Source organism: Geotrypetes seraphini, chromosome 9 (assembly GCF_902459505.1).
Source record: "Geotrypetes seraphini chromosome 9, aGeoSer1.1, whole genome shotgun sequence".
NCBI lineage: Eukaryota > Metazoa > Chordata > Amphibia > Gymnophiona > Dermophiidae > Geotrypetes > Geotrypetes seraphini.
Window position 1 is genome coordinate 22,047,662 of NC_047092.1, and position 9,128 is coordinate 22,056,789.

The following is a 9,128-nucleotide window of genomic DNA, read 5'->3' on the forward strand; positions in this document are numbered from 1 at the left end:
AAAGTTATAATAAACTTGGATCTCTGCAGTATCTGTGCAAATATTTCTTAGACAGCCAGAGAGAGCAGGGGGGGGGGGATAAGCAGGTAAGGTAAATATCCAGAGGGCAGAATGTGTGCGTGGAGGGGGGGGGGGTGAAGCTTATTTTCTTGATTCAATCCAATGATTTTATGACCCCTATGACCTCTGATTTGGGGTCATTACCTACAGTTTGGGAGCCACTGCTGTAGGGTTTGCATTTGCACTTTTATCCCAAATAAATATCCGATACATAATTTCCTGCCCTTTTTTCCTTTATAACATTTCAGGACTGATGTGATGGACTTTAGTATTTGTCCCATGTCAACCTTTTCACTCATACTGTCATTTCTGATGTTCATTAAAATGCTCTCCTGTGAGTCTTCTGAGTTTCTAGAAGCAGCCACTTTAGCAAGAGTGTCAACAATTACATCACATGTGCATTGGGATTGATCGGTTCATTTTGTATACAGTGCTAGTGTCCTTCAAACTTGGCTGTGCCTATGGAGCTGCTGGAGGAAGGGGGGAGGGGCATCATAACACTACTGAAGGGAAATAAGAGAAGCCTACTTGTGGCTGGAGAAAGTCAAAGAAGTCATCTTGCCTCAGTTGTTATTTCAGGCTTACTTCACTCGGTTTACTTCAGTAAAGACAAATCACCCCAGCGGTATGATTAAAAATATATCCCCGCCCTTTCACAAAACCACGATAGCTCAGGAGCAGCGCAGAGCATTCCGCATGTGGTTTTGTAAAGGGAGGGGGGTTAATTGGCGGAATGATATTAGAAATTAATGCTTCATCTGTTACTTCACAAACAAGACAAAATGGGAAAAAATCAGAAGAAATAAAAACCTTTTCAGAAGCTAAAAATTAAATTATCTTTGCTTCTCCAATGTGGATCCTCTTTCTTCTCTATTGTCTCAGCAGTAGACATGATGGATAGGTTGTTTCTAGAAGGTGAAGAAAAAGCTCAATCTCCTCAACTTTCCACACAGGTGAAAGGAGGCAAAATCTCAACTTCCCCTCAGCTTTCCTCAATCCCATGGGTCTTAGAACCACAAGATTCCTCTGACTAGGGAAGCCCTGTGCCTCCTTATATCCTCTGGAATAAGGAAAAGGACAAAGACACAATCTCTCTTTTTATGGCGTTTCCTGTTTTCTCTGTTATGGTGTCCCACTCCAGATCTCTCTGGGATCCCTGTTTTTATTCCTTCGTCACCCTTGGGATCCACTCTTCACAAGGCCTGAATCCTTTGATTCTTGGGCACATGACTTCTTGCTGGAAGATAGATAGAGAACAAAGAAAGAGACAAGATCTCCTCCCAAACACTATAAAAACTGCTACATTTCTAGCTCTTCCATTGACCCTCCAGCTAGAAACTCCCTCAGACATACTCTTATTCAGATTTTGGTAATCAAAAAAGCTTCAAAAAATCAGAAGAGGTTAAATTAATAGTTATTTAGAAAAACCTGCTCTTAGATTCCCAACTCGCAGAGCACAATCAGTGAAGCAAACAACTGGCTGAGCATCTTAACCCACTCTTCCTCCTATCTTAGTTTTAGAAAACTAGTAAAAACAAACTTGTTCAACCGATTTGTATCCTAATTGCTCCCTTTGCCCTATCGCTTTACTCCATCTGATTTTTACCACGTTCTCTCATTTCCGCTCTGCTCTCGGCCTACTGGAATTGATGTCCGTCCAGTGCCCCACTCTCGCTGATTGTTTGCAGCAGGCTCCTGCTCTCTTTTTCCTGTATCCGCTTCTTGTACTTTAATACCTTCTTTTTACCTATCTTCGCTGATTCTCCAGGTCCTCTTATTGTGAACCGCCTCGAACTAACATAAGAATATAAGAAGTTGCCTCCGCTGAGTCAGACCAGAGGTCCATCCTGCTCAGCGGTCCGCTCTCGCGGCGGCTCATCAGGCTTAATTGCCTGAACAGTGTCCCTGACTAATTTTGTAACTGCCTCTAATCCTATCCCTATTACCTACCTCTACTCCTATCTTTACCCCTCAATCCCTTTGTCCTCCAGGTACCTGTCCAGACCCTCTTTGAAGCCCTGTAGCGTGCTCCTGCTTATCACATCCTTCGGTAGCGCGTTCCATGTATCCACCACCCTCTGAGTGAAAAAGAACTTCCTGGCGTTCTAAACCTTTCCCCTTTCAATTTCTCTGAGTGCCCCCTTGTACTTGTGGTTCCCCGTAATTTGAAAAATCTGTCCCTGTCTACTCTTTCTATGCCCTTCATGATCTTGAAGGTTTCTATGGCTTTGGCGGTATATAAGAATAAAATTATTATTATTAAAATTATTAACAATAAACACTTGTTTTGGTTAGTTTGGTGAGAAATCAGTTCTTGGGGAAACTTCTTAATAAATCTTAGAGTCTCCACCAGAGTTTATCCCACAACATAATAAGTAGTACCCCACCAGACAATTTAATGCATTCATTTGTTGAAAAAGCACAATTCGTCGCATACCACTTAACTCTATGATTTATAGTTATCATGAGGTTATACTATTATTAATAGGAAAATGCTTGTTTGATAGAGGAAAAGCAGTACCTCTTGCAGAAATACTGTCTAAGGGTTTCTTTAAGTTCAGTGATCAGTGTTGTGGTTTGCCTTGTCTTTTCTGTTTGGAAAGCAGTCCTTGCTTGTAAATTGCAGTCATATTATTTGTGGCAGATTGAATAGTGCTTGTTACTTTGTCTCTGCAAGGTGAGATGGTTTATGTGTGACAGGCATTTCAAATGAGCTGCCCCCCTCCCCCCTGCTGCCAGCCTTAATAGCATGGGGGCCGGGGACAGTGGCTGAACTCTTCCCATTTTCTTTGCATGTTCCCTTGTGATGTCTGAGCCAGGCTGTCCAGAAGTCTCTTTTGTCATTTGTTTCAAACCTCATTGAAGAACAGCTGGGGAATTTCTGAAATGAGACCAAAAAATATCCCAATTCACTTTTTATTCTTTGCCCTCCAATATTCCCTGTCCCAATTTGTACATGTTTTCTTCCCCTTCCCCTAGCCCAAAAAGGACACTATAGCATGAGAGTGGCGAGCTGGGAGCTGTTTCCTTTACTATCCTTAAATGGACTTTAGTGGCTGTTTGAGATTATTGAAGGTCCTTTGATTCCCCTGCCCTCCAGCAACCTTTCCCCTCAGTCTGGACCAGCTAAGGGCTTTACATGGCAAGAACTTCTTTGAACTCACTGTCTTCCTCTTCCTCAGCAACAGCATCAGGGCTGTTCAGAGCCAGGCTTCAGTGCACTCGTTCATCTCCATCTTCCAGCACCTCCCTTACATCTACAGTCAGAGTCCCTGAGCAGCTAGCCATATTTCATCATGACAAATGTCTCCCCTTTCCCTTGCTGACAGTCCTCACTGCAATAGAAGGAGCAACATCCATTTTGAGAGAATTCCAGGAGGAAAGAAAATAAATGTGGTCTAGCTATTGACCTGATTTTGTTAGCAAAGGAGGATAATTGAGGTCATGGACCCAATGCATTATTTTTCAGCTGGTCCTGGGTCCAGATGGTAGACCAAGGGATATAATTATGAGAGCTCATTACCTTTGAGCAGTGCTTCTCTAGCTGCTCCTGCAGGACCCTCCAATTTGGCTGGTTCCCAGGATATCTACAAAACTTGCATGCACATCCATCTCAGGCATAGTTCTTCTGGGGTTCCTGAAAACAGAGTTTATAGATTTCCAGCTACTTGCAATACATCCTCTAGCAGCTGTGGTCCTTGTTCTGTTCTGTAATGAAGATTGTATTGTAGCTCCTTTCTGTTTTTTCCACTGATTTTAATTGTACACCACTCTGATGACTTGTTGAAGAGTGGTATATCAAAAACACCAAATAAACGATGACTAACACATTATCCTTTAACAGGCTTAAGTAGATGAAGCTACAGAATACAGTTGATGAATAATAAGGGTGGATCCAACTACTGAGTAACTGGTTTTTGGAAACAATCCCACTGTTCAGCTCGAGACTATGATGGAAACTCACGGCAGCCATTTTGGATGAGTGATCTGCACGGGGCAGGAGTGTAGGAAAATCGCTCCTGCCCCGAAAGACCACTAGACCACTAGGTAAGGTCCAGGAGATGGTAGGGAGGTGGGGGTGAGTCTGGTTTTAGGACATCGCGAATAATTGAAATCACGAGTCCTAAAACCATGAATCGGGAGGGGGAAGTGTACCGCAGAATACATTAAGCTTTAAAGTAATTTACAGTGAAGAAAAACATCATACAATAAACATGTTGCATTTTTTATCATATCATTAATACAGATAACCATTGAACTCTTTATACAATCAAATCATAATCCATAATACAATACTCCCCTGAAATTTGCGGGGGTTCTGTTCTAGCAGCACCCGTGAATTTTAAAAAAAACATGAACATTGGAAATGGTTTAGAAGCGGATCAGAGGCAGGAGAGGGCTGAAGGGGCAGCAGCGGGTGCCTATGTAAGCATTCATGGCATTAAAAAATATGCAAGGTCTGCTGGGCTAAATGATGCTTCTGAGAAGCTGGGGAATCTCAGGAATCAAATTGTTAGTGAACTTGTGACTTTATCTGCAGAGTGCTGGCAGGAACAGCTATCCTGTTATACTCACCTGGATGTGGAGAACTTTGTCACTGATCCTTGGAGCTTGCAAATTAGGGGTGGCGGCGGGTGTCTATGTAAGTCATTCGCGGTATTTTCTGACCGCCTCTTCCAGGAACTAAAGTCATGCTACAAGCAGCTCTTGTAGCATGACTTTAGTTCCCGGAAGAGGCGGTCAGAAAATACCACGAATGACTGAGTCTGCAAATTCACAGGGGAGTATTTGTGCAGCCATTTCCCAGAAGCTGGCTTGTGGAATTTGGTGAACAGGAACAGTGAATCTTATGGTACTGTGATAAGGAAGTGGAGGTCGACATTCTAGCTTGAAACATCTTTTGTTTACTGCAGAAACAGCAGAGTGTGAGACAGGAGACTTAGTCACGTAAGAAGTAGTGTGAAAACATTATATAACGGGCAATCAAAGGGCTTTTTTTCTGAAATCTATCCGTGCGCTGTAAAGGGATAGTCCCATGATTGACCCAGTCCATCACTGCCTGAAAAGGGGATTCCCAGTTAGTTGTGAGGAATGGTGTTGTCACAATCTTGGTGAGGTTATTCTGAATTATCTGTGCTCTATGTATTACTGCTCTGCAATTTATGTAACCAATAAAGTAACATAATTAGCCTTATTTTGTGTGTGTCTCTGCATGCCGTGAAGTGCTGACTACCTAACGAACTTGGCATTACAGTACTGTATAGAAATTTAAAACAACTTTAAAAAGATAACCTATAAATCTTTGATAGCATTCTCAAAAATCCAAGTTTTCAAAATTTTATGAAATCCAAAATTACTAGGTGAACCACTAATAGTAGTGGGCATAGAATTCTATAAATATGATCCCACACAACAGAAGGCTCTATTCCTAGTAGAAGTTAGTCTCATTTTAGGATGAAAGTTGTAACAAACAATGTTGAGGACTCTTTGGAGGATTGTTCTGATGAGGAAGAAATATCTCAGCCCCACATTGCAGCAGAGCTGAGGAGTACTATTTTTTTAACTGGGGACTTAAAAAAAACAAAACAAACAAAAAACAGGCGATAGTTGATATGGACACCTTGTGGCAAACCCATTGGTTCTGGACTCCAATCACAAAATTACATTTTCTGCTCTTAAAATCTGACCATGGAACTATCTCTTCCAGTGTGTAGGGACATGGGGAGTTGCTGTCTACCTATGATGCTAGGATAGAGAAGCAAGAAGAGCAAACAGTTGAGATACAGTGGTTAGAATTGGAATTCTTTAAGGAAAAAAGATGATTTGAGATTTCTGAATTTCCTACAGTACCCAATAATTTCATCTATTGAAATGGTGTGGAAGTATTTTTGCGAGATACTGTTAATTCCAACTTACAATATTTTGTAAGCTATAGGGCTCATATTCAAAAAAATAAAGTATGTCCAAAAAATGGAATAAAGTGGCACTTGGATGTCTTACTCACCAAGACGTCCAAGTGCCGATTTTCAAAACTAACTTTCTTGACGTTTCACTAAGTTTCTTAGCTGCTGTGCTTCCAGAGTTTGAGAGGGTATGTTGGAGGCGTGTAATGGGTGGGCTTACCACTTGGATGTCTTGCAGTGATAATCAAACATTTGCAAAGACATCCAGGATGGAATTTAGATGTACAGAGCTAGACCTGTTTCAAGTGTCTAAGTGCCAAAAAGAACATAAGAACATAAGCAGTGCCTCTGCTAGGTCAGACCAGAGGTCCATCATGCCCAGCAGTCCGCTCACGTGGCGGCCCATCAGGTCCAGGACCTGTATAGTAATCCTCTATCTATACCCTTTTATCCCCTTTTCCTTCAGGAAATTATCTAATCCCTTCTTGAACCCCAATACCGTAGCTGTCCTATCACACCCTCTGGAAGCGCATTCCAGGTGTCCACCACCCTCTGGGTAAAAAAGAACTTCCTAGCATTGGTTATGAATCTGTCCCCTCTTAACTTTTCCGAATGCCCTCTCGTTCTTGTAGTTTTCAAAAGTTTGAAGAATCTGTCCTTCTCTACTTTCTCTATGCCCTTCATGATCTTGTAAGTCTCTATCATGTCCCCTCTAAGTCTCCGCTTTTCTAGGGAAAAGAGCCCCAGTTTCTCTAATCTTTCAGCATATGAAAGGTTTTCCATACCTTTTATCAATCGTGTCGCTCTTTTCTGAAGGTATCCAAACTAACAAGAAGATCACTGGAGGGATGAAAGCATGGCACCCCATACTCCCTTTCACTCCCCAAAGATGTGAGAGAACGATATATACCAGCTTCCATCACAGCTGCATATATTATAGGACATCCCAATAGAGCAGCAAGCAGATGTCTGATGAGCCATAGAGAGGGGGAATCCAGGCCCATATCACACCCTAGCCATTACATTTATGGTGGAAAACCCACCCAAAATCTACTGTACTGCCATATAGGTGGCAGCTGCATCCATAAAGTCTACTGAATGGACATAGTGGACCCAGGAACGATTGTCTTCATTAATCAGAAACAGAGGACATTGAGATTTCTCATGGCGATTGTGTCTTTTAAGTGTCATATTTTTTCCTTTTGGGTTTTGACTACTGAAGTAGCAGACAGGTGGGTATAGTAGGTTTTGGGGAGGGGTTGAAGGGCTCACCATATGCTTAATGGGGGTCCTAGTAAAATATGGACTTAGCACCCTTTATGTGAAATTCACAGTAGTGACCCCTAAAGGGCCTCACTGCCTTGTTGGCCAGTCTGTGTGGCCAGTGTATTAAGATGCTGGTTCCTCCCACTCCAAATGGGCTTGATTGGGATGTTTTGAACTTTGATGTTTTTGTATTTGAAAATGGCCTAAAAAGATTGGACATCCTAAGGACCAGGATGTCTAAATAAGTCATAAAATAAATTAAAAATTTGCATGTCTAGCAGTTTTGAAAATGGACATTTCTCCACCTCGACTTTTAAATGTCTTTCAGGAAACATCCTTCCATCCTCCCCCCTTTCCCCCAACCCATAGATATATAAAATACAGAGATTTTCAATAAAGATATTTCAACAATAAAATTTAGCAGGAGACAGCACTGGGAGTACTGACCAGCCAAAGTTACTTAGGTTAAGTTGGTCAGCCTAATTGTAGTCCTAGAGCAGTGTCTCGCAAACTTTGTGAAGCTGTGGCACCCTAAACATGGTGGTCGTGGCTCGAGGGCATCCAGAAGTGCACAGACATTGAAGTGATGATGTCATGCACATGCGTGATGTCATCATGTCAATGTCTGCGCATGCATGAAGGCCCTTCAGACAGAGCCCTGAGCCGCCTGGGGGGGGGGGGGTGCTGAAAGGAAAGAGGTGTGGAGAGAAGAGGCGCTGACTGCCTAAAGGACTGCCTAAAGGAGTGCCTCTCACCGCAAAAGGCATGTCCTGTAGGCAGTCAGCTGGCGCCTCTCCTCCCCCGCGTCTCGTGGCACTCTTGGAATCTCGGGTGGCACACTGCGATACACTGTCCCAGAATGTGGAGTAGTGGTTAGAGCAGTGGTCTCAAACTCGCGGTCTGGGGGCCACATGCGGCTCGCCAGGTACTATTTTGAGGCCCTCGGTAAGTTTATCATAATCACAAAAGTAAAATAAAATAGTTTGTCGATCATATGTCTCTTTAGCTATAAATTACAATATTATTATTAAGGCTTAGCTAAAAGGAAAGATTTATAAACTATAAAGAGTTTTACCTCATGCAAAATTATCATTTCTTTAATAAAGACATTAACTATTTTTTTTCTGAGGCCCTCCAAGTACCTACAAATCCAAAATGTGGCCCTGCAAAGGGTTTGAGTTTGAGACCACTGGGTTAGAGCTACAGCCTCAGCCCTCTGTGGGTTTCAACTGATCCTCCATTGTGAGCCCACTGAGACAGACATGAAACATGTTTGAAGCATCTGTACGTTAACTGCTTTTGAGTGTGGCTGCATAACAACAAAAAAGGCAGTAGACAAGTTCTAATCCCTTTCCCTTAACCAAACAACTTAGCCCAGTTAACTTTAAAATGCATACTCAGCCCAAACATATTTGGGCTATAAAAAACCCACAATAGCTACATTCTTTTGCATAAAAATATAAAAACTCAAAAAAAAACAAATGTGTTAATAAAAGTTTGATGGGAGGTTTTTTAATGTTGATGTTGTTTCTTGAAAATTTGGAATCCATATATTGAAAATCTTTCCCATAGAGCTCGTAGTATGATTCTTAATGTTTTATATTGAGGAATAAGAAACTTTCATTGCTTCTTAACACTTTGTAATATGTGTCATCTTTCATTATAGGGATAGGGAGGGAATTTGTTTGATGATAATAATAGTTGGACTTTCTTGAATTGTATATTTATATAATTAATTCATTACATTGTTATATTTTTTTAAAAAATGGGGGGGGTGTGAAGGGGAGGAAAGGGGGTGGGAAAGGTATGGGGGTATATATGATATTATGAATAGGTAATATAGAAAATATATTTTGGAGAAATGATAAAATTATTTATGTAATATTTGAGCTTTGAATT